The following is a 27930-nucleotide window of genomic DNA, read 5'->3' as shown; positions in this document are numbered from 1 at the left end:
CAAAGCCTTATTCTTATGTTCTTCAATTCTAAAAAGTTCAGATAGGGGCACTTTTACAATAATTTGAGATAACATGGATATCATATCAATAGGTTCAACCACAGTAGGTTTTACAATAGTACCTGAAGTCAGAGTCTTTTGAGTAGTAGGCACCACATTTTGCTTTACAACATCCGGTTCTGATTTTTTCGGTTGCACAATTGGTGTTGTTGCTTCACTTATCTAAAATTGAACCTTCTTCTTTGGTTTCCATTTCTTACCCTTGTTATCCTTGATTTTAGGCATATCTACATGGACTTTCTTGTCTTGATCATTTAGCTTATGAGTGATGTCCTTGATGAAGACACTAGATGGCTTTCCTGCATCATTCTTTATTGCTCTATTTCTCAAATTATAATTTCTATGAACTTGTGAAATTATTTTGGCTATAATTCTATCAATTTCCTCCTTGGAGGGCATTCTTAGACTTGTGAGACCTACATCATAAAATGTACTGCATACCTTATCTACATCATACCCTTCATCATCTGAGAGTACTTGCTGATGATGTAGCTGGTAAGCAATTTTTTGGCTAGTAACATCATTTTAGGGCTCTTCTGAATCAGAATCTATCAAATCATCATACATGCTCACCATATATATCATCATGGCTTTTATTTTTAGTTTCTTCTTCAGCTTTCACTCCTTGGACTTGGGCAAATGACTGGGCAACAGCACAATAATCAGCAGAATGAGGTGATTGGCATATAATGCACCATGGTACATCATCATTCATATATACAATGTTCTTTTGCAGGGGGTCTGGAGTACCCTTGTCCTTCCCATTTTGGGTCTGGTTAGGAACTGGTTTACCATCTTTCCACTAAGTGGTATAAGGGTAATTCTGCATCCTAGGCTATCTATTGAAGTTGTTGTTGTTCATCAGAGGTCTTTCAGCAACATTTGGCTTATTGAAACTAGTGGGATTCATCTTCTTGAGCATTTCTAAAACCTGGCCTATAGTAGGTTCTTCGGGCTTTTTTCCTATAGGGGTTCTGTCACCCTCCCTTTTATTATTGTTCTTAGAATTAAAAAGTTTAGGATCATCCCTCCTACCTAGTTTTCCAGATGCCTTTCTATTATTCTCTATATTTACTGCAACTCTATAGGCATCTCTCAAGGTTTTAGGATCTTTATCCCTCAATTGATAAGCCATTTTTCTATCAAAAGCATTGAAATAGGTTGTAAGACAGACATTTTCATTTAACCTCATGAATTGAAAAAGTTTGTACATACCCTTTTGGAATCTCACATTGAAATCAAATGTGGACTCATTTGGATTCTTCTTGATATTGTTGAACTCATTCAACATGAATCTCGCATTGGTATTGTCCCCATACTGCTCTTTAAACAACTTTTCCATATCACTCCATGAGGTAATACTGTCATTAGGCAACCTCCTGAACCAATCCCTTGCATCCTCTGTTAATGAATGCACAAATAATTTCATCACCATGTCTTCGTGTTCAACTTCATAATCATTCAACATGTCAATGAAAGTTCTCAAATGTTCTTCACTAGTAACAGCATTATTTCCAGAAAACTTAACCACTTTATCCCTTAAATCAAATGATATGGGATGGGGGGCACCAGGAATACCAGCAAATGATATATGTCTGTACTTTTCTAGGTATATAGGTTTCTTCTGGAAACTAGGAACATTTGAGGTGCTAGCTATATTAGCTTGACTCAGGGGAGCAGCTTGGGATTGTTGTGGTGGGACAAATGGGACTTGGGTGCCAATATTTGGGGATGAGGTAGGGGCAGATTGGGGTATTCCCTGGGTTGAAATTGTGGGAGCACTAACTGGTGCAGGATTTGCAAGTGGGATAGACAAATTGGGCCATGAAGCCAATGCAGAATTAGACTTTATGAATTGGATTTTCCTTCTAGTTTCTACAGCTTGAGCTTCATTTTCAACCTTCTCAAGTTCTTTTGCAAGATCTTCCCTCTCTTTTCAAGCCTTCTCAAGATCTAGATCTAACTTTGACATGGAGGGTTGTATAGGTTTTCTTGGTATAGCTTGAGGCTCATTTATTTGGATTCCTATAGCCTTGCCTTTTCCTTTATCTGGAACTTTTGCAGTGGGCTCTACAGGATCAATTTGAATAGGTTTATAGGCTTGAACTTGAGCAATAACTGGTTCTTGCCTTTGATTTAGGTGTTTCTCCTATTCTTGCACTTTAGCTCTGAGATTATCAATATCTCCAAAAACATCCTTATGGAGAGTTGTGGTATTCTCTTCTAATTTTTTATTTTGCTCTTTCAAAGCAGCCATCCTTCTTAGCAGAGTATCTCTTTCTATTATGGCATCTAAGGTGGCTTGCTCCTTCTCTTTTTCAAGATGAATGGGTTTAGCTTCTTCCTCAGCAATCCATTTCTTCAAAAATTCTATCTCAGAGTGCACTTCTTTAGGATCTTCAGAAGTTGCCTCGAAATTAGTAGGGTCATCCACATCTATTAGGTTTGGTTCTACATATGGGGCTGCTCTGGGATTAAAATGATTATCAAATGAACTCCTAAATCCTAGCCTATAATTTACATCGGCTACAGGATCTGGCCTTAATGAAGAAATTCCCATAGTAGATATGTCCTTGTCTTGAAAAACTCTCTCATCTAGTAATGGGGTACTAAAAATGCCTCCTAAGAGTCTTGTAGTTTCGGATTCAAAGCTAAGTAAAGAAGACTCTCTTCCTATTACTGGTTGATAACGAGAATTGACAGATGCATTACATCTGGGTTTCCAAGTAGGATTTAGATCTGTCTTTTTCTTATTTTGATTCTTCCTACCACCTTGTAGTAAATCAGTATACATTGATACATCGGGATTGGCTCTCATGTAAGCTCTTGTATTTTTCCTCTTGTCAGCCATGTTTACCTTTTGTTACAATAAGCACTAGCTTCAAAACCTTGATTGAGTCGCCACCCTATTTCGAGAAAATATATAATAAGACTTTTAGCTGATCAAAAGAAACTGACACACAAGTAGGAACAAAAATATACGGCACAGACAGACCAATCACTGATGTCGTAAGACTGCAACTCTTGCTTGTTTAGATAAGACACTTGGATAGGCTGGATACGACAGTGTGTAGCAATGGTACTTGGGCTCAATCTTCTTTAAATTCTCAAAGTTTGACACTAAAAGATTCCCTTATAACCACAGGCAAGACATAGATCACATGACACACATGTACACAGAAGGACCAAAGAAACTGCAGTACTTTTCACAAAGGTGTTGGACAACTCCCCAGCAGAGTTTCCATTTTGTTGGTGTTTTAAATGGTACTAAAACTACTAAGCGAAAAAAAGCTTAATACTAGAATGACAATACAATACACAATCTAAAGACTAGCCTATTTTTATCAACAATTGCATATGTAAGGTATTTGGACCCAACTTCAACAAAACCACAGATGGTTTTCTACTCTTTTGGCTCTGCAAAACCAGGGTGGGTATACCCAGGGATGGTTCAAATATGAAATGACTATATAAGGATTATTCTTAGTTTCATTCTAATTCTCATTTCAAAATCCTCAAATATATATATAATTCTTACTAATCTTGCCAAACACATCCCATAAACAGATATGGCCAAGAAATCTTCTATAGATCTGCAGATGTTTTCAACAACAATGGCTAACTGAAGCTAAAAAGATTTCATGCAGACAAGTGCTGGCCAACTTTGAAGATCTACAGGAAATAAAAGTAAAATTTGATTTGATGATGTATTTGAACAACCATTTGTAAGATACTTCTCTTTCAGCTGAAATAACTTGATCAGTGCCTAATCCATTGGGGTTTCAGAGTTTATAAAAAAATCTAAGATCTAATTTGTTGCCTTACAACAAATTGTATCAGCAATTCTTATCAGAATTTATCATTCAAAATCCTTTTCAATACTTAAGGAATCTTATCACATTCAACAAAGCTTTTACTTAATCCATTGAATTAACAACAATGATAGATGGATATACAACCTAACTAGATTGCATTCAATTGCACAGGCTTTTACTCATACAACATCAAGGTAGCTAAGTATTGAGTAGGAGACAAAATTTAGAAAGAACTGATATGGGGACAATTCGTAGTTTGTATTCATTTCCTTTGAAAATGGTACATCTTTTACAATAAACTCAGAATAGCCTTCAGAAATAATCACAGTTCATTCTATCTTCATGTATTTTCAGAAAATTTGACACAGAAACACATTACAAACTTGCCTTCAAAATTTGGACCAAAAACTAGACTAAGCACAATACTTAGAAGAAAAAGAATTCGAACCATTCTTTAGCCTTGGAATATCACTTAAATAGTGTGAGATGCAACAAGCTTCAGGCTAAAAAAATGACAGGTGTCCTTCTAAAGACAGGAACAAAATAACAGAAAGGTTAATTACAACAAACATTTCTTGGTGGGTCCCTTTCTGTTATGCTTCTTATTTATTGAGATACAAATAAAAACAATCTGATCTTACAATCAATCTTCATCCTCGGAGTACGTAGCCATGAGGTTTGAAAGTGATGTGTTGTCTTCAGTTATCTGTAAATTTACTTCAGCCTGGGGAGTTTTTGTGTCCTCAGTATTAACTTTGGGGGTGATTGTTACTTTTTCACCTTCTTCCTCATCATCTTCTAATATTTGTTCTAGAAACTGATTTTTTCATTTATTAAAAACATCATCCTCTGGCCAATCAAAACTTAGAGCTTCTCTTTGTATCTTTATTAAAGAATTTGCACTTTCTTCTAAATCATCAAATTCTTTCTTCATAGCAGTATAAAACAACTGTATTTTTACTAGCTCTTCACTTGTATTTGCCTAGAACCAGTGGCCAACCTCAATCATAATGTTTATTATTCTTTCATTGAATAACTCATCTATCTCCCTATTCCATTTTTCCTTTACATTTAATGTATCAACAGATTCTAAAGCACAAGAAAATAGGGTGAATTTTTCAGCAATATATTTGGAAAAACAGAGTGTTAATCTTCTCTATAAACAATCTCTTTCATCACCAAAATTCTCTAGCTTATTTAACAAATCAAAAATCTTCTCAACTTGGTGATAAGGCATTTGGACTGCAGATATACATATGATTGTAATATCATTATTTCTCCCCCTCCATTTCTGCGCAAGAGAAGTCAGTCTATCCTTTTCTTTATTCAACTGATCCAAAAAGGTTATAATTCTTGTCAACTGATCATAAAAAGTTGACCATTGTATTTTATCCCTCAAATATATTACAACCTGCTTTAACTTTTCTTCATATTGATTTCTCAATTTTATCTGCAACTCATGCAACTTTATTTTTTCTTCTTCAAATTCCTCTGCAGTATAGAATTGTGGCCTTTCAGGGGTGTCAGGTATTTCAATGATAGGGGTTGATCCAACAAATGACTGTGGAGGGTACATAATTCTAGGCATACTAGATTCTCCCACCTTTCTTTTCCCAAGTATATTCTCCAATTGAGATACCCTATTTTCCATCTCAATTCTCTTTTTTACTTCTTGATTGTAGGCATCTACCACTATTTCATACTTATTCTGTGAATCAGTCATTTCCTTTTCTTCTCTCTCTGCAATGGCCAAGGAAAATTTAGAATAGTCCACATTCATGTAGGCTGCCTATACATTTGAAGTATCAGTGACCCTCCTCACAATGATATTCCCTGTTAGTCCTGAATCATCAGGCTGTAATGGAGTAGTCCTGGATCCTCTTCTTAGTGACCACATAACAAGGGTAGCTTGATCATTACTGAATGCTATCCCTAAGAATTCCTTTTTATCGGGATCCTGTAATCCTAAATTATTTGATACAAAATTAAAAATTAATGCATCAGCAATATCCCAATTGGGCAATAATAAAATATTTGCATTTTTCACCATTTGTCTACCCTAGTCAGGGGTTATATTTTGGAATTCCTGTATCATCTGTTCTTTTATTTGATTTTGAATGGAGGCTTCATCCATTTCTGGATGTTCTGCTTTCATATCCCTACACCTTTGTTCAAAAATGTGCATGTTTTCCCTCCATGCAAACTGATGAAAAGCCCTAGATTTAACAAAACTGTTATCAGAAAAAAATTGTTGACTGGCCTACTCCAAAACAGGGTCTAATTCCCTTCCTCTGAAATCTACTACAGTCAATTCAAAACTTGGTACAGGAGGCTCCTGGGGGTTCCCTTCATCAATTTCTGCTTGAGTGACAAAAACTCCTCCTTGCGACCCCATTTGTTCAATTTGCTCATTGGTGAGCTGCTCTTCCTCAATTCTCATTGGAGTTTGGGAAGGTGAGTAACCTTCATCATGGGATTCTTCTTCCCTTATTATTTTTCTTCTTTTGGGAGAAGGTTCAGGGGGTCTTTCTTCAAGGACAGTACTAGTAGATTCAATTACCTATTTTTCTTTGTTTACAAGGGGCATCTGCTCCCGAATAACAGTATATCCTGTCCTCTTTCGGACAACCAGTAGACCTACTCCTATGTTAGGGGTGAAACCCAATTTCCTCATAACTTCTCTGGGTTTATCCGAAAAAGAATCAATAAAATGTTGTTTCTTTTCATTCATTACCTCCATTATTTTTGAAAATGTACTCATGAGTTTATTTATCCTATCTGCATTATTTGCAGCATTACTAAGAGGACTATAATCTTTGTCAAAACAATTAATGAATTCCAAAACTTTTGAATAGACTCTCCATTTTTCTTTCTTTGTTTCTTGTTCCTGGAGAGAATATTCATTCCTTATTATATCTTCAAGGAAATAAAATTCATGCTGACTTGGACGAAGCTTGATTCTATGTCTAAGAGCAAAATTAAAAAAGTCTTCTGTGTCACAAAAATGAGCATGAGATACTGCCATCTTATACCGATCCAAAAATTTGTAGAGGAAGATCCACCCTTCTTTAGTGATTACAAACTGGTGAGCTATAGTGCAAGTAGGAAAAATTGATCATGTTCCTCTTTTGTGCAAAAAGGTTTCCTCCACTCCTCCCAACTGCCATAAAAATTCAGCTACCCCTACGTTTAAAGGTACCTGATAGGGTAGTACATGGGGTGTCCCTTTGAAACCATAGACCCTAATGACAGTTGAGACTGGATATGGGATGATATCTCCCCAATTATGTGATACTTTTAAACTATGGGGTCTGTCCACAGGCCTAACAAGATGCATTAGTGCCTTAGGAATTCTGGGATTGTCACTTAATATGGGGCATCTTAATTTAGAAGCAAAATGCCTATCAAATCTGACAAAACTAGCATTTTTTTCCTCCCAAGTCATGTCTGCACTCCACAATTGAACTGGTAGTGCCTCCCCCTCTTGTTCCCTATTTAAAACCATTTCTTTAGCGAAATATGTAGCCCCCTTAAAAAAAAACATATGCATCAATAGGGAGTACTGACCCTAGAACTTTTCCACCTTGCCCTTTGCAATCCCCACCAATCCATTGTGAATCTCATTAGCCAGGTAAGATGCAAAATCAAAAATTATTTCTACATCGAAAGAAGAGATTTGGGTGATCATATTCATGAAGCTCACTGGAATAAAGTCTTCTTCACCCTCTCCAAAGACTCTGCATAGGGTCATGTATATTTCTACTGCCCTAGCATTAAAGCATTATTTCTTGAAAGGTTCTTTAGAAGATGATGTTATTGTTGGTAGAATTCCAATCTTTCCTATGTGGGCTTTCAATGCACCTTGTCTAATTATATCCCTTTTGGACATATATTCTTTTTCTAACTCTATCAAATTAATGGGCACATGATACATGGTGAGAGGTCCCAGATTGAAAACCTTCCTAATTTCTTTTGGATTGATGGTAATTAAAACCTCACCATCCATTCTTCTCACTACCTTAGTGGCTGGATCATAGCTTTTCACTACAGTTTCAAGCAGGTCATAATCCATAAACACACTGGGAACAACAATTTTTCCAAGGTCAAAATTCCATATATTGGCATGAGGGGCATATAATTTCATCTCTGCGAACCATTTTTTGAACAGACTCAAACCAATTTGAGAAGTCTTAACATCTTGAACCCAATTACCCTTATCATACAGTCCATCAGCTATCCTTAGCCTAGGGTTCAATGACGTTAACCTCTTAACTTGTGTTGTCTCTACAGTAGACTCAGGAAGCAACTCAAGCAAATCATCATGCACATTCCTATCCAAATAATTTACTGCACCTGAAAATCCCTTCTTCGAAGGCATCTTGGACTTATTTTTTATAGAACTCAAAAGCCTACGAGGATTATGGTAGTATTACTTACTTGAATTTTGTCTTTGTTTTCCTTTGTATTTCCGCAAACTTTTCGCAAACAGACAACTTCACAATTTCTACTAGGCTTTGGTACACTTTCCTTCAGTAATTGCTTCTACACAAGAATGGCTTCAAATCTTTGCTCGCATAAGATGAAACTGATGAAATCTCTCTATATAATACTCTATTTTTTCTCATGGACGATGCTTTCATTTCTAATTAATACAAGGAGTGGCACTACATTTTGTGTTTAAAATTGCGCCATCGATCTTTAAAAATTCTACGATCATGTGATATGGAGAGAACAACTAGGAGTTGCATTTGACATGTCAGTCACTTTACCCAATGAGAAACTACCACGTATATCATTCTTTCCTTGATGGCGCTTGTATCTGGACCCACTAACATTTGAAGACACGTGTCAGCATGTCGCTACTTCGTTATGCATAAAGAACAAGAATCTTGCCATAGCGAAGTAGCGACAATCGTCGATCTAATTCAAAATCAATCAAATGATATGCTACTAGGTTTGCTCAGGAAGAAAACAGTGGGCCCTATTCGCTATGTTGCTATAATTATTTCCCTTGCAACTCTTCATAGCGAGAAAGCGACAGCCATTGATCACATACTCAATCAAGGGTGAGGAAACTTTGTGGGGTCTTTTGATTCATACTCGCTATGTTGCATGGCTTAAAAAACATGCAATTTTGCATAGCGAGGTAGCGAGGGCCGTTGATTGCATTCTAAGCTGACGTTCAAGATCTCTTTGCACATTTTGTCAGAAAAACATTAATGAAAACAAAGATCTCTGCATAGTTGGCACATGACAAAAATTTGCTGTAGTCCTAATAATCATTCCACGTCACCAAAGGTCACCGTCGATCTTTCTTTTTACGGGGCCTCGCTACTTTGCTAACGGTGAAGTATCTAATTTTTTCGATAGCGAGGTAGCGAGCTCCGGCATTTTAATGAATTTTGTACCGAAAAATGCAAGGGACAGAAGATAATAATTTTTGTTACTTAAACTGCTTCTGACAACGACATTTATGACTTGTCATGCCACCTGGTGAAGTCGAGGAACCAAAAAAATGCAACGTCACCGCCTCTTCAGACTTTACGGGGCCTCGCTACTTCGCTAACGACAAAGTGTCTAATTTTTTCGATAGGAAGGTGGTGAAGCGTCAGAAAAATCATCATTCTGGCTCTATTTTTAGACATTCTACTGGGTCCCCTTCCCTGTTTGGACGGTAGTTGCAATGTGTACTTGCACAATAAATCATTCAGAAAACCAATGTCCGACCACCATATCTTCATTTTGCAGTCCCGCCTCGTAAAATACTCAGCACTCGCTACCTCGCATGGCTTATAAAGCATGCAATTCTTCATAGTGAGGTAACGACAGCGGTAGATCTACTTGGATCTGACGGTTAGAATGATTGAGAAAAAGGGAATCTCGGGGAAATAGAAAATAAAATGGACAGAATATTATTCTCACTTGAAAATTCAAAAGTTTTGCGCCTGATAGTTTATGAACAGATAGAACATAGGGTTTTCATGAGTTTTTTCTTATGGATGGTTTATCCAAAAACCCTATGTTTCACTTAAACATAAAAATTCTGACTTTTCTATAATTTAATAAAAACTTCTATTGCACAAAAAGTCAGACCAACAGACCCTTTCCTCTAGGTTCATGTAATGCTCCTCCATCACCTCAGTCTCCTCTTTATGCTCCTTGACCTTCTTTGCAGCAACCTCCTTCATTTTTTGTTGCTGTGATTTATCTTGCAGCACCCGTGGGTTAGAGGAAATCTTCAAATTTTCCTTAACAGGGGAAGAAATGGTAATTGGGGAATCATCCCTTTTTCTCATCTCATCACAAAAAGTAATAGGTTTAAGTGAGAAGCTAGCTGAAACATGGGTTGTCTTAGTATTCCTTTCTTTGCCATCTGACACTTGAGTTTGAGTATCATCCATCATAATGTTCCTAGAATTGAAACTTTTTTTACCCTCCTCATTACCTTCATCCATTTTTGAGTTGGAAATATTTTCCTCCTCCCTTCTATCACTGTTATTGCTTAAGCTATCTTCTTCAACTTCCTCAACATGGTATTTGGTGGCCTTCTGCTTAACCCTAGCCTGGGACTGAGCTAACCTACCAGACCTTCTTCTCGCTTTTTCCCCCATGTCCTCACTAGAATCCTCTGCAACAACCTCAACCACCTTTTCAACTTTAATTTTCTTGTAACCATCAATATTTGTTATAGGTAACTTGGTATTATATTAAATATTATACATAAATGTGATTTCTTAATATTTATAATATATATGTATGATTTAAATATATATTATTTTATATATGATAGATGTTTCTATTTTGTTTTCTTTCTATTTAGTTATGTTCTATTTTGGTGAATACATATTTTTATTAATTTTGAATCTTATTGAAATATTGATATAATAAATTTTAAAATTTATTTTTAAAAATATTAAATTTAAAAATCTCCTAAAGTAAAATACATGACCCTAGAAACTTCTTCTTTCATAATTTTGTGTATAGTACTAATTTATGATTACAAGTTATTCATAGAGGATTTTGTATATATTACTAATTATTATTATTTTCTAATTTATAGAATATTTAAATTTAAAAGGAAAATTGACAAACAATTTTTTTATTACAATGTAGAATGAAAGGCATGAAAAAAATTTAACTGTCATAAAAAAAATCATATGACAAGCAGGGGTGACCGTCAAATTCCAGGCTCCAAAAGTAAAAATTGCAGGTGGCTCCAAAAGTTGTTTTCTTTTGTTTCTTGTCTTGTTTTTTTCTCTAATTTTTTGTAAGAATGATTGCTAACAATTTCGTTAAAAATACCATTTAAGATGTATGTTAAAAAATAAACAAAAAAGTTTAATTATCAAAAGGTCAAAATCATTGCAAATTGCTGCTAAAAAGTAGCTACATTAAGACTTGTTCGTTTACTCCATCCCTAATATTTGTAACATGTAGTTTGAATAGTAGGTATTGGAATGATATGAATTGTATTGGGTGTAGTAGAGAAAGTCCTTGCACAAATATTAACACCATAGCATTGGGTTTTCGAATTCTTTGTCTCCCTCTTCAGGTGATATTCACAAATTTGTTGAATCATAAAACAATTGTTTATGTTGTTTTTTATTTTGTCACTTAATGACCTTTTATTATTTATGAATTATTTTAGACTTAATTATAAAATCCTATGGTCACATATCTACCAATAGGTGTACTTATACATTCTATTAATAGAAATACACACTAATTCATAGAATAAATGAATAATTTATTTTTAAATGATCAAGTTTGTTTTCAATGTTTAGTAGAATATAATTTAAAAATAGAGTAGACACACTTATAATTAGATTATAAATGTACAATTGCAAATTTTTTTTTTTTTGTATTTTCAAATTGAAAAACTTTTATACTTATTTATAAATTATAATTTTGCTTCCAATTTTATTAATTATTATAGTTGATATCTCAAAGTACCAAATATCAATATTAAGTATATTACAATTTATATTTAAAAAGGATGGAATTGTGTCTAACGTGATGTCATATTAGATATGTTGTCGCAGTTCAAAGATAATGATGGGAAATTTGTATGCTCAAATATTCAATCAAACAAGGAGTTAAGGAGAATTTTAAATTTATATCAAGCTTCACTCATTGTGTTTCCTAAGGAGAAAATTTTGTATGATGTCAAGTTATTTTCTACTACATACTTAAAAAAAGCTCCACCAAACAATAATGATATGAATATTATGAAAGAGGCATATTTGATAAAATTGAATGTATTTCTTCATATTAATCATATCAATCTATTATTAGTGGGAATTCTAATTCATATGGTGTCACAAATAAAATTCAATTTAGAGTATGGTTGGCATACCAATGTGCCTTCGAAGCAAGGACTTATATTGACATATATGGAGATGCCAAGACAATGAATAGGTAAATCTAATATCTTGTAGCATACTCATGATATTCTAATTCAAAACCTTAAGATTTTTTATTTATTATTCAATACACAATATAATTTTGTATTTTAGTAGAAAATAAGTTTGTATTTTTTAATTTGCTTAAACTTGTCTAAGATATTCTACCATGATAATTTGAAATTTTTGTAGTATATTTAACTCAATTATTTTGGAACTAGCATCAATGGACATCAATATGATCCAATCAATTCAACAACACGAACTTCAAATTCTCTCAAGGTAAAAATTTCATGCTATTAAAGATACTATTTTAGTTTACTTCTTTAGTTATGTATAATGTTTTTAATTATTTGATTAATAGATAATCATTATTATTTAGTAATGTGTGAATGTTATAGATGGTGGATAGAGTCTAGTCTAGCTAAACTGGAGTTTTCTCTACAATGCCATGTGAAATTTCATTTTATAGTAGCTGCAGTGTGTACTAATTCAAATTATTCTACTTTTAGAATTGGGTTTGCAAAGATGTTTACATCTATCACTTACCTGGATGATATTTATGACACTTATGGAACTTAGGATGAACTTAAACTCTTCACACAAGCCATCAAGAGGTATGCACAACTTACAAGAAGATATGAAACATATGCATGCTAAATATTTAGTTATTATTTGTATAGGAAACATGGTTTTGAGTGACAACTAATAGATTGATAATAACATTAAGTAGACATAATAAGTGATTAATGACTAAAAAAAATAGTAAGCAGACATGCATTGCTTTATCTTTCCATATTTGTTATGCACTTTTCATATATGTTATTGTGATAATAGATTATCTTATGCTTAATGAAGGTGGGATTTAGCATCCATGGAAGGACTTCTAGAATATATAAAAGTGGCATTCTACACCTTTGAGGAGGGTGTAAGGAGCATGGCTCAAGAGGCTCAAAAAACTCAAGGAAGAGACACACTTGACTATGTATCTAAAGTTGTATGTTTGTGAAAATAATTAATTCTCCATATATGTATTTAATATTATATATGTTTAGAGAGTGTGGATAAAGTATTTAACATAACTAATATATTAATTTCACCAAAAAAATTAGTATTATTTGAATATTCATTACTAATTATCTCATGTATAATTCATTACCATATTGACCATAATAAGTAAAAGTGAAATAATTTAAAATAAAATTATTTTATTTAAAAAGGAAATGAGTTATAATATAATATATATATAAAATACACTTTCTTAGATGAGTTTACACACACACACACACACACACAATTTCATTGTATGTCACAAATGTGTTTTAAATAAATTATTTCATATATTTGCTACTTATTGTTGATAATAGTAATCTATAAAATAGAAAATATATTTCAAGTCATTAAAATCTCATTCTCAATGTAATTAAGAATATATATTGGGTTGGAGAGGGATATACATTGGGTTGGAGAGGGTTTTCCCATTACTTGGTATTTTATTTTTGTTGTTTACCTTTTTATATTTTCTTTAGTCATAACCTTATATTAGTAATATTCATTCCTAATTTGCATCATATTCTAATTAATTTAACCTTTTAACCATGTCTAATCATATTAATTTCATCATTGATCCTTTTAATCTTTTCAATTGATTAGTAATCCTTTTTAGGGTAAATAACCAATAATTTATCCTCTATACTAAGTCATATGCCATATGTCATGATAAATAAATAAAATTTATCTTACCCCCTTTGAATTTATTTCAAACTTAATTTCACCAAAAAAATTAGTATTATTTGAATATTCATTACTAATTATCTCATATATAATTCATTAGCATATCGACCATGATAAGTAAAAGTGAAATAATTTAAAATAAAATCATTTTATTTAAAAAGGAAATGAGTTATAATATAATCTATATATAAAATACACTTTCTCATATGTGTTTATATATACATACACATGACCTCTTATTTCATTGTAAGGCACAAATGTGTTTTAAATAAATTATTTCATATATTTGCTACTTATTATTGATAATAATAATCTATAAAATAGAAAATTTATTTCATGTCATTAAAATCTCATTATCAATGTAATTAACAATATATATTGATTTTGAGAGGGATATACATCGGGTTGGAGAGGGTTTTCCCATTACTTGGTATTTTATTTGTGTTGTTTACCTTTTCATATTTTCTTAAGTCATAACCTTGTATTACTAATATTCATTCCTAATTTGCATTAAATTCTAATTGTAATAATGTTCCTTAGGGAAAAATCACACCAAGATCAAGAAGCTCAAGCACTAGCACAATATGGACCAATAAACTATGATCAGAATAACACTATGAAAATGAATTGATGTACATACACACTAGGAGTGCCTAAATATAAATGCCTCCAGAGTGACTAGGAGTCAAAAAAATGATAAGAATCACAACTAAGAACATGTCCACCAAGGGTGGATTATCATCCATTGAGCACAAAAGTTAGTGCGATGATGAGAGGATAAGCTTACATAGGTTTGTCATGTAAAAAGATGTTGCAGACTCCATGTTCTTGATTAGAGTGTGAACAACTATGTCATCTACTTGACAACTTAGATAAATATGAAAACTCCTATGTTGTAGACACCATGTGCTAAAATTAGTTTCTAACTCCTATTTTTTCAACAAGACAACTCATATGAGTATGCAAACTCTTAGGTGCCTAAATAATAAATAATAAATAATGCATTAACCTAAGTAAACTTAAGTAAAGTGTAATAATAATTAATTATTTACACTAACACCCCACCTTAAGTGTAACTTAGGGGAAGCACTCAAGCTTACAAAAGCTATAATGAAAATGCATAATGGGTCCCAACTACAGGGCCAAGCTAGGTACCCATGTAAAATGCAATGCAATCTCTTTAAAAATAGAGAAATAGGGAAAACCTCATGGGAAAAACCCTCCCCCAAAAGAAAGATGAAAAATGAGATGCATAGATGGATGGAGTAATTAAGACCCCTCCATTACACCATACATCATGTATATACAATAGAGAAGTATAAGAAGAACAAAACCCTCAAAGAGAAAAAAGTCCCCCCTATAAGAGAGAAAAAGAAGAAGAAGAAGAAGAAAGGAGACAAGGTAGCCCCCCCCCCCCCACAAATGTAGAATGTTGATCAGTGATAACTACTCCAAGATGAATGTAGAAGTTGATCCATGGTTGTTGAATAATGTTCCTCCCTTTACCAAGAAACAATGTCATAAGTACATATGAAATGCTTCCCCAATATGTAGAAATAATCCTAAAGATCAATGGTGTCTCTAAAAATTGCTCAACCATCCCTATGTTGATATTGATGGTCACCCCTTCCAACACTATTGAAAAGACAAGTTTAGATCTAGCAAGGATGGATTTCGAATATATCCCAAAGAACCAAATGTCTCCTCAAATGATAAAGAGACCTCCTAAAACTATTGTACATAAGGATCCTTAATCATATCAACCTTGTAAGACTGATCATGTAGAGAATGGACAAGAGGGTTAGAGTGTTCCCTCAAAACAACTGAAGAAAGGTCTTCTTCATCAAAGAGAATATGTATATCATTAATAATGTTTCCCAAATCTACTACGTAGGAATCCACAAACAAACCTGAAATGTCTATCATGTAGTCATCTCCTAATTCTCGAACTAAAAGACAAGGTGTACCCAACTATAGTAAATTACATGGACTATCACTATAGCAATCTATGCATGTGGAATTTTAAAATGTTTTGACCTCATCCTACATCTATCAATAGGATCCCCCACAAGTGAACCTGTTAAATCACTATCACTACTATCACTATCAGTTTCCACAATGTATGAAGTATGGAGAGGATTAGAGGATAAGCTAGGTGAACTTTCCTTAAAGTGAACATTCCTCTCTATGAATATCTCATGAGTCTCAGGATCCATAAGTCTATATGCCTTAACACTTTCATCATATCCAATGAAAGTACAAGGTCTTGGTGGTGGTGCCTTGGATTCTCTTGAAGATATGTGTGCCCATGCTGGACAACCAAAAATTGTGAAGTGTTTCACAACTAGTTTTCTTTTGCACCATGCCTCAAAAGGAGTCATTACATCTAAGACATTATGAGGAGACCTCTTAAGGATGTGATTGGCACTACTTATAGCTTCTACTTCAAGTGATGGATCAAGAGACTTAGCTTGAATCATGCAACTTGCCATTGACTTAAGAGTTCTAATCCTCATTATTGCAACACTTGTCTTTTTTGCACTAAATGCTATAGGATTCTGAAGATAAATACCCTAAAGTTCACAAAACTCTCTAAGTCTTGAGTTTACATATCTACTTCCATTGTCCATATGAAGAACCTTGATGGTTGTACTTGATTTCTTTTCAACATGACTCTTGAAGGCTAGAAAGTTGTCAAACACTTCATTCTTGTGATCAAGAAAGTAGACCCATGTGTAGCATGAAAAGTGATCAATGAAAGTGAGAACATAGTGACCCTTACTAACTAATGTTATAGAAAAAGGGCCTACTAGAGCATATCCATTGAACAAGTTGAACATTCACATGTAGAAAACATGATTGTAGGTAGACCTTTGACCATATTTTTTGAGCTAGGTTGATGAAGATATTAGAAGGCAAGATGTCCATACCACTCATGCCATAATTTACTATGCAACTATGAGTGTGTCAACAAGGCATGTGAAGGATACTTAGGCACAAAGTGGGAGAAAGAATAAAGCCTTGTGTCATGATAAACTTTACCCACTACAAAAAATGAATCATCCTTAAGATTTTATACCATTACTAAATTAGGAAGGAACTCAACTTTATTGCCACCTCCATAGTGTGTGATTTGGTAAGTTGAAAGAAGATTAGTGCTAAGGTTAGGAACATAGAGAATGTCTTTGAACTCTCCATTTTCCATCTCAACTTTTCCTTTCCCTTCAACTTCCACTTGTGTATCATTCCCTACAAAGATGTGAGGTACCTTGAACTACTTTAATGAAGAAAAGTGTCCTTTTGAAGAACCCATATGATGTGAGGCGCCCAAGTCAAGAATCCATTCCTCTAAAGAGCTCAAACTTTCCATAAATACTTTCCCTTTTCCCTCTGAAGTGGATGCATTTGAATCCTTGGAAGCATTTGGCACATTGATTTTTTTCTTCCTAAGTAAGTTTTCCAACTCATATATTCTCTTAGTCTTGCAATGATGCTCATCATGATTTGGTTTCTTGCAATATGCATAAAATAGTTTATCCTTCTTATTGTTGTTTCCCTTCTTGTTGGAAGAAGAATTTCCTTGTTGTGAGGAGGAAGATTATTGTGTCAATTGTGATTTGGGCTTCCACTACTTTTTCTTGTTGTTGGTAAAAAAATTTCTGTCTTGATTTGTTTGGTTCTTACTACTAGCCACCAATGTTGTAGACTTGGATGACTTGAGAATTTCAATATCTATCAACTTGGATTGTTCTGACATCAACATTTTTGCAAATGTATCAAATGAAGGCTTAGTGAAGGCACTTCCCATGGTCAACCTATGAATGTTGTAACTCGAAATAAAAGATGCATACTCTCAAGGTAGCCTCTTCAATATGTGATGAATCAATCGATCATCCTTCATGGGATTACCACAATCCTTAAGTAGTTCTCTCAATTCATTAGCTTTTTTGACATAGTCTTGAATTGTGTGAAGATTCTTAGGATCCAACAGAAGTAGATCATCCTCAATTTGGAATCCCTTTTCCTCATCCACCTTACCATACAAACCTTCAAGTTTTTCCCAAGCACTCTTGGCATCCTTAAAGCTAGAAATGTGGAAGAACAGATCTCCCTGAACACAACTCTTGATAATTCCTAAACCCTAGTTGACATTAACTTGCCAATCAACACGTGCATCAACATTAGTGGGTTTTAAAAATGTACCATCAAAATATAGATTTAAACCTTTTTCCATTAGTCTACTCCATACAATATCTTTCCATGTATTATAATTGTGTGAAGTTAGACATGAAGTTTTAGGTGAACCCATGATGCAAAGAATTAAAAGAGTATGTGTGTGTGTGTGTGTGTGTGTGTGTGTGTGTGTGTGTGTGTGTGTGTGTGTGTGTGTGTGTGTGAGAGAGAGAGAGAGAGAGAGAGAGAGAGGAACACAAGACACACCCCCTATTCACTCAATCAAAGGACCCCCCCCCCCTCCAAAATTATACTTCTGGCACTTTATATGTAGTGCATTTACAATAGGCCACTTGTCAAAATGGACAAAAGTTGGCTTCTAATTTTTCTATTTACAACCTCGTTTCGGAGTTCAAATCTAGTACTAAGCAATGTAGCTCAGATGCAGAACAATTTAGAAGTTTAACGAAATTAATACAATGCAAAAAATGACCTATTTTTGAAAGTGGTATTTCTATCCACACAAGCCTATAATCTAATTTTTGATATGGAAAGTAGATGAAAAATTATGCACTTTCAAAAAAATGGAACTTGAATATGTGTCCAAATGAACCCAAACTAAGCCTTTGAAGTTGCAAAAAAACTCAAGAATAGAGATCTCAAACATCCTGCACCAATATATAGATCATGAAATTCTACCCCAAAAAAAAAACAATTTCTCGGAAAAAGGGGTTTGTATGAGGGAGATATTGTTTTTTGAAAATCACCTCTACAATTATTTTTCTTGAATCACCATTGTCGCACCTCCAAAAATCAATTGACTCTAGATTTCACTTTAGATGTTTGATTTTGATAAAAAAAAAGTTGATTTGGGGGTTTTTTGACCTTTTGAATATGATGCCAATATCTAATTTGCACCAGCAAGCTTCAATCTTGTCCTGCAAAAAAATCTCGGCCAATTTTTTTGCAAAATTTTGAAAATATAATGCAAATTTGAAAAGAAAAAATGTAGAGATGCAAAAAAATTTAGATCTAAATAATTAATTGCATAGATCTAAAGAGATCATACCAATTTCACAAATCAGGCCTTCAGGTTCTAGTTTGCAAAAAAAATGGCCTCAAATTTGACTATGGCCTAGGGTAGGCAAATTTATAGTCAAAATTCATTGAATCGATCCTCCAAATGCAATGATGAGGTTCACTTTGGCTCTAGACACTCCCAATAACTGCAAATACTCTAGATCTAAATCATGGTCCTCCAAGAGGTGAAGCAAAAATGGTCTCCAATGGCTATGTGAAGAGAAACTCCCTCAGCTCTGACACCATGTAAGAATTTGCCTTAGGAAAAAATCACACCAAGATCAAGAAGCTCAAGAACTAGCACAATATGGACCAATAAAGTATGATCAAAATAATAATATCAAAATGAATTGATGTACATACATACTAGGATTGCCTAAATATAAAGGCCTCTAGAATGACTAGGAGTTAGCAAAATGATAAGACTCACAACTAAGCACATGTCCACCAAGAGTGGATTATCCTCCATTAAGCATAGAAGTTCCTGCGATGATGAGAGGATAAGCTTACATAGGTGTGTCACATAAAAAGTTGTTATAGATACTATGTGCTTAATTAGAGCATGAACAACTATGTTTTCTACATGACAACTTAGATAAATATGCAAACTCCTATGTTGTAGACACCATGTACTAAAATGAGTTGCTAACTCATGTGTTTTCAATAAGACAACTTATATGAGTATGCATACTCCTAGGTGTCTAACTAATAAATAATAAAGTAATGCATTAACCTAAGTAAACTTAACTAAAGTCTAATTATAATTAATTATTTACACTAACACTAATCAATTTAACCTTGTAACCATGTCTAATCATATTAATTATGTTGGTGTTTGAAAACCCTGGAGAGTTTTCAATTATTCCACTGAGAAAGTGACACATCTAGGGGCAACTAACTCCCATTTTCAACATGCCATTTCTGACAATAGGCCAACTATAAGGCATGACCCTTCTTCTACTTCAGGCTCTACTAAACCTAGGTGGGTAGACGTCATATTCAATTGATACCGTACTAGTGCAAAAACATATCCCTGAATCTATTAAGCAGATACAAACCCTTATTTCTCCTAGTAATTCATGAAATGACACAAATCTGTAGTAGCTAAATGCAAATTTAGAATATTCACAAGTTGAGTGAGGGCATTCTATTTAGGTCCTTCAACATAAAATGGAAAGAAAATTTGATTTATAATGTTGAATTCAACAAACCCTGAGATATGTAATAGTAAGACTTAATGATCTTATAGCTGATCAATGCCTAATCCATTGGGTGAATCCATGAATCAAATGCATACATATGGATATCTGATACTTATACGTATATTCAGACATATGATCTATCTATTCAACTTGTAAATAGACATCTGTGCTCAATTTGCATCTCATTCTTACATGATATCCCCATCAACAAACTTGCAACCCTGTTATTTCCCTTAAGCATTTACATAACTACTCGAGTTACAAAAAATAATGAAATAACATATAGCCTTAAGGGACTATAACTACAATCTAGACTCTTTGTTTAGAGATTGTAAAACATTGAAAATCACTAATAAAGGAGACGTGAATCAGAAGGAAACTAATGAAATTCCTATTTCTTTGTATTAATTTCCTTGAAACAATACAACCATATGCATGAAATGAAAACATGAAAAACACATAACATATCTGAACTTGCTATATTAACCTTCCTACTATTGTTCACATGAGAGAAATTGCTGAAAAATGGAGGTGGAATCATAGTTCTGGATCCAAAGAAATGGTCTCACAGAATGACTGCAAATTTCCTACCAACAATGGTTTTTCAGTAACAAAAAATTGAAACCCCTCAAATGATAGAAAGAAAGAAAGATATAGACAAAGGTGAATTCCCAGATTGAATCTACAACTGACATCTGTCCACTAGGAATTCAATCTTTTGCAACTAAAAGCCTCTTTCATTTCTTTACCCATCTTGATTTGATCTTGTTTCATCATTTTCTGTAACAAACTTGCAAAATATTCCTTTCTAAATGATGAAATTTATGTGAGTTACCAAAATATCTGATTTACCTCATGAAATGCTAGTGAAATTAGGTTTTTACTGAGTGAACCTAACTAGAGTTTGACCCAAATTATATTTTTACTACCTTTTAACCATCACCACATTTAAAAATCAGTTATGAACTTTGATTACCCGAATATAGTTACAATTTGAGCACCTAGTAGAAAATATTCTATTCCTCAAATAGACCGATTCCTGTGCAAAAACTAACCATGGAATCAAAAAATTCAGATTTTGTCGATTCTGGTGATATATAATATCGCTATCTTTGCTTATCAGAGACCCATTAAACCTCAATTTGAAAAATAGTCCCCCGGTAGAAGTTCAGGTCTACAACTGTCATTTAATTTTAAATTTTGAAAAATTTAAAAGCTTTAAAGTTAAAAATTTATAATATGCCCCCTTGTGATTTAAAACTAAATGAGAACGTGAGTCCATTTTTGAATTAAAAAACTCCTGTAGGTTGTTTGAGAAGAAATAAATAAAAAATAGTTTTATTATTATTTCTAATCTCTCTTCACCCCTCAGAATTTGGGGTCAAACTGGGTTTGATCGATTGCCATGTGGCAGTCTCCAATTGATCTGACCCCTACCACATCATCATCCACCTCACCTTTCCTTTTCATCACAGGGTGGCCCTGTGCCACATCATCATGCACTGTGGAGCGCCATGTCACCATCTATCTCAGGACCATGCCACATGTCAACTGCCTGCTTCCCCACATTATTTATCTAGTGCGCACTTTGTTTTTGTGGGGAAGCGCTATCCACCAGATCATGACACATGCCACAATCTGAATGCTTCCCGTCTGAGCTACTCTGCGATGCCACCTCATCATCTTTTGGGCCCATGCTACCACATGGTAGAAATCCACATTCCCACAATATTTATCTGTCATGCACTTTATTTTTGCAAGGAAGTGAGCACCGCCGGATCTCACCACTTATCAAAATCTTGGTCCTTGTCGCTACATCAGCGTTAATGCACTTTCATTTAAAATTTTCATTTCCTCTATCTTGTTGACATCATCCATGGGGACCACAACATGCACTTTGGCTTCCAAAAGCCTTCCACTTCAATTCACATTGAGTGGTGACTGCAATTGTAATTATAATGCATAAAGGTCTTTCTGTCGGCCAATGTGGGATTTTTGTGCTAGATTGTTTCTCCCCCAGCCTGGGCAGCTTCATTTTCCTATAGTCCTTGGCATGCATATGGGACTCCATTGTCTTTGGCATCCTCCTTTACTCACAGCTCTCATTTCATTGACTACGACCTCTCCACATTACAATAGCATTCAACAACTTCATAGCCCATATATTCATCTCTTGTGATTTTTTGTCCACAATTCCATTTGTGAGTCTTTGCACTCCACGGCTAGATCTAGTGCCATAAAAATCTTGCTAGACAAAAGAAATAACAACCACTATACTAGATTTAAGCCACCATTATTACTTGGTATGAGAAGCAATTCCATCTCACGATTAGTTATATAATCTTCTTCACAGAGGCTTTTAACAATTTCATTCCAGATAATAGAAAACTTTGAAGCGTAGCTCTTATTCACACCTGAAGATGGTTGTGTAGCAGCTCTATCACCTTCTAGCCTATTTAGTTTTGATGGGAAATTTTTTTTATGAATGCTTCTAGAAAACTCTCAAATTTCTTGTGAACCATCTCAATTGATCGTATCTCTCTCAGTCATGCTCGTGCTCCATAGTGAATTTCTCCTTTGTTCGCAAGCTGCCTGTCTTGTGTGGCTTTCATTGTTGTCCTTGCAGGCATCCTTTCTCTATATTGCCATCTCCATTTCCTTGGTATGGCCTCCTTCAATCTACAGCTAGTGCTCAAAATGTGGGCTTTGCCCTCTTTTAATGTTGCACGCTCCTTAACTTGCATTGCGTCTACCTGAAACAACTTGGATGACATTTTTCCTTAGCAGTGGGCTCTAGCTATGTGGGTTCTTCTTGTGGATGTCCATGGAGGGTCTGCATCTTTTGGCATTGACTGTCGGTGTTCCTCACTTGTTGTGGGCATGGCTTCTCTACTGGTGACACCTATCTTTTCTTACCTGAAATCCATAGGCGTGGGGCTCGAATTCCTTCAAGTCATGGGTGCCTCTATTTTGGACTGCATTTTCTTTGAAACGTGGACTATTTCTCCTCAAATTTCAAACTTTTTCTTTAGCGTAGGGTTTTCTTTATGGCGTGAACAGGACCCCTACTGAATGCTAATTTGTGTGATGCCCTATTTTATGCAAACTCTGCAAATTTTTAATGCATCTTATGTCTTTCATTGCATTTTCCAACTTCCATTGGCCAGCATTGATTTGTTTTTGTTCTAATGTGTTGTTGACATATGTTGTGGATGCATTTTTACTTACCCTGCGGCTCATATCCCTACCTGTATATATGTCGCAGCTCTTTATAAACTATGATCTCATTTCAAAATGTCTTTCTTATAGCCTAAGATTCATGCAACTACCATGATTGCATACGTTAATATAACTCCACATTCATCCAAGGTAGAGTCACATTCCTCTTCATCATTTTTGATAAGAATGCCCTACATCCATTAATTATCTGGAGCTCTCTATTATTAATTTTCTTACCACGTAGATGCGTTTCTTTAAAACAATGTCTTTCTTATTATAAAATTTGCATCTTCTAATGCCAAGTGGGTGAAAATGATCACAACTATATTTTTTCAGAAAACACACACTCAAATACGTCTTCAAAATTCCTCACAAATCAATTGCACCCATATTAACTTTCAATCTAAAAATATGAGTTTTCTTTGATGGCACCTTTCAATGTGGACGTAAGTTGTTTTAATAGGCCACATTTTAAAGCTCAAATCAATGAGATTCACATACTTCATTGTCACATTAGAAACAACCTTCGAATATCACTTCACATGAGATTCAGTAGTGCCTTGAACAATAGGCATTTGACTTGGCTTTAAAGCATATTGTCTTCACAAATGTATTGTCCTTCATCTGATGAAGTTAGCCGGGCCCCAAAATGGGTCCGACTAAAAAAAATTTCGTTCTCGAACAACTGAATCCTCAAACTGTTCCACTAACCTTCTCAAACTGATCCACTAACAATTTTGACCACAGATTGATTGTTAAAACTCTCTTTACCACTGATTTGCAAAATTTTAATTTTCATGTCAGGAGGTCCATTGACTAGTCTTAAAAGCTGACTAAATCACATGATCCGGCTTTGAAAACTAGCACATTGAATCTTTGTTCTGTATACTTGCATCTCGTCAAATCTCATCTCATGATGAATTTAGGGCCAAAAAATATTTGCTGTCAAAGTTGACCTCTCAAAATTACCTGCAAACAAACATGTTAGAAAACCATAAATTGGGTTTGGATTTGGCTCAGAAAACTAGGCAAATTGACACCTAGGGAGATGAAAACTGGGGCACTCATTCTCTATCATGAGGATAGTATGAATATGCAATTTAGGCTCATGATGAATAACTAGGCACAAATGGAAGACGTTCAAAGTAGGTTACTTGGATTTTGTAGATTGAAAACAATGTCAGATAATGATTTTTGCAAATGGAATTGACCTGGAAAAGTGTGCATATGGATTCTTCATGACATGCAAACTGATACACTTGGAGCATTTTTAGAGTACTACATAGGGGTACTATCCACTTGACTTGACCAATCATGAATCTTAAGTTATAACATCTTGAACAGGGCTTCTGACCAATCTGCAAATACTGATACTAGTAAAATGATAGAAATTCCATTTGGAATTGCGCTTGAAAACTGTGCAAACAGATTCATCATAAGCTGAAACTTGAAACATAACAAGTCTCTGACCTCTTCAATACAATGCAAAAGGGATTTCAACATTTTGATAAACTGGTCAAAAGTTATTACAAGTCAAATAGGGCTTCCCAAAAATGTGTGCAATTTGCAAATGTGTGAAAACAGTAAACTACCAACTTTGAGGAGTTTAAAACCTAGTCAAACGGATTTGAAATGACTCAAAATCTGAAACATAAGTTCTTGGGTATGGACACTAGACATTACCAAAGTAGTGAGTCTTGAAACATTTTTGGGTGCAAGATATTTAGATGCAAACACAGCTTCCTATCGCTGTTTGACACTTAGGATAAAATGCAAATTTGAAATTTGTTCAAGACAGGACTTCGCCAAACAACTCAGAATGATGTTTTAACTCCATGGAACCGGTGGACATGTTGACTGGAGGGTGTTAGAAACATTGAACACCTTATAGGGCTCAAAAGTACAACCAGGTACATAGGCTTCACAAAGCATTTATAGGCCTAATTTTCTCAAAATTTTTGAAATATGACTAAAAATGAAGCATGCAATTTTTAGTCCCCAGAAATTACATCACTAATCCTTTTAATCTTTTCAACTTATTAGTAATCCTTTTTGCAGTAAATAACCAATAATTTATCCTCTATACTAAGTCATATGTCATATGTCATGATAAATAATGATAAATAAATAAAATTTATCTACCATCCTTTGAATTTTTTCAAAATTAATTTAAAATGTTCACTTTTTCAATTGAGAGAATTATTGAAAATTTAAAGGTCCAAAAATTCCTTCCTACTAATTTTCCTCCACCTAATAATTTAACCTACACCTCCTATATTCTAGCCAACACCTTCCCTTTCCATTTTCTCAATAGTTTACCCTCCCTTCCGAATTGCATTTCTCTTTATACATTGAATCTTGTCATAAAATCTCATAAATATGATTATTTCTAATTGCAATATGAGACTTTCCAAATTGAAACTCTCTGAATTATTATATCCTTGTCATTTACCAAAATTGAGTCCTCTCTTGCAATCTTGACCATTGATTGAGTTTGATCTCATGCATTAATTTTGAGTTCCAAAACTTTTAAAATTTTCCTGATTGCTCTTATTTATCAAACCAAAAACTTTCAAATATATTGTCATTATTGTCAACTTTTTTCTTTCATTTGTAGATTTACTTTGTCAAAATGTAAGAAACAAAACGTCAATCTAAGAAGAAATAATGTGCATTGAAGTCCAATTGAGAGAGTTCTTTGTTTATTTATTCTCTATTCGATGCACTTTGTCTCAATTCCTTTAATGGTTTGATTAATATTTAGGTTGCATGATTAATTAGGCTTTGTGGTTGTTTATTGTATGCAACATTTTTTATTTCCCTTTTCCTAGATGATTTTTTCTTATAGAGTTTTCTAGTAATTTATTTACTTCAAATTATTAATGTTGACTTGGAATATTACTTTTGTATAGTGGGAAGCTTGTATAGATTCTTTCATGCAAGAGGCAAATTTTCTTGCAATAGGGTATATATTGTCTTTAGAAGAATATTTAGAGAATGGAAAAGTAAGCTCTAGATCTTGTGTTGTAACCTTGCAATGTATGCTATCATTAGATGTGCCCATATATGATGGTATTATAAAAGAAATTGATTATCCATCAATGTTAAATGATCTTTTGTGCTTGGTCCTCAGGCTAAGAAATGATACAAATACTTTCAAGGTATGCATATATATTTAGATAATTCAACAAAATTTTCAAAATATTGCATTTATTCATCCATATAATTAGTTAATTTTATTTAAAAGTTATTAATTCAAAATTTGACAAAATTATAATGGTTTATTGAAGGTTGAGGTGGAATGTGGAGAAGTAGCATCGAGTGTAACATGTTATTTGAAAGATAATCCTAGATCTAGTGAGAAGGAAGAATTAGAGTATCTTAGTTCTTTGATTGATGAAAAACTCAAAGAATTAAATTGGGAATATTTAAAGTTTGAAAATGTCCCAAGAATAAACAAATATCATGGATATGCAATATCAAAAGGCATCCAACTTCTCTACAAAGAAAGAGATGGAATTAGTGTCTCAAGCATTGAGACAAAAACTCTTATCACCAAAACCATGTTTGAACCAATACCTATGTGACATTTTAAATAGATTATATATACATTGTCAATAATGAAATAGTTTCCTTTTATGAATCAAAAACAATGCTCAAGTAGTTTACTAATTGTTTGTACATGAAGATTATACACACTTTAACAAAGTAATACTTTTCTTTCAAAAATACAGTGTGTGTGATTTTGATGGGAATTTTTTAAATATTATTTTTTATCTCATGATTACTATTATCACTCAAAATTTGCACCCTTGTAAAGTTGAACAAACCTTGATACTTCAAGGTAACATGGAATCACTCCTAAGTTGTGGGAAACTTAAGGTTTGGAGTGAATCTCTAGATAAGTTCAACTCCAAGTTTCTTAACACACTTTTGATTTCTTGAGAAAAGGAATAAAGAAACCAAGAATAAAAGGATTATCACTAGGACTCAAACTAAAACACTAAAACTTAAAGCTTTAAATTACACTAACTAAAGTGATTACCAACTTAAGAAAAAAATAAATACTTCCACTAATACTTAGCTCAAGTATGGAGACAATGAATAACAAACTCACTAAAAATTTGCCCATACATAAATATTTAATCAATTGGTTATAAGTTATAATAACTAGGAAGAAAACCATAAATCTTCACAAAATTAGTTCTTGTACACTTAAATAACATAGTTAATGTAAGGTCCTTC

This window comes from Cupressus sempervirens, chromosome 2 (genome assembly GCF_028749045.1).
Source record: "Cupressus sempervirens isolate cs-2001-9-10 chromosome 2, ASM2874904v1, whole genome shotgun sequence".
NCBI lineage: Eukaryota > Viridiplantae > Streptophyta > Pinopsida > Cupressales > Cupressaceae > Cupressus > Cupressus sempervirens.
This window is presented reverse-complemented; position numbering follows the sequence as displayed.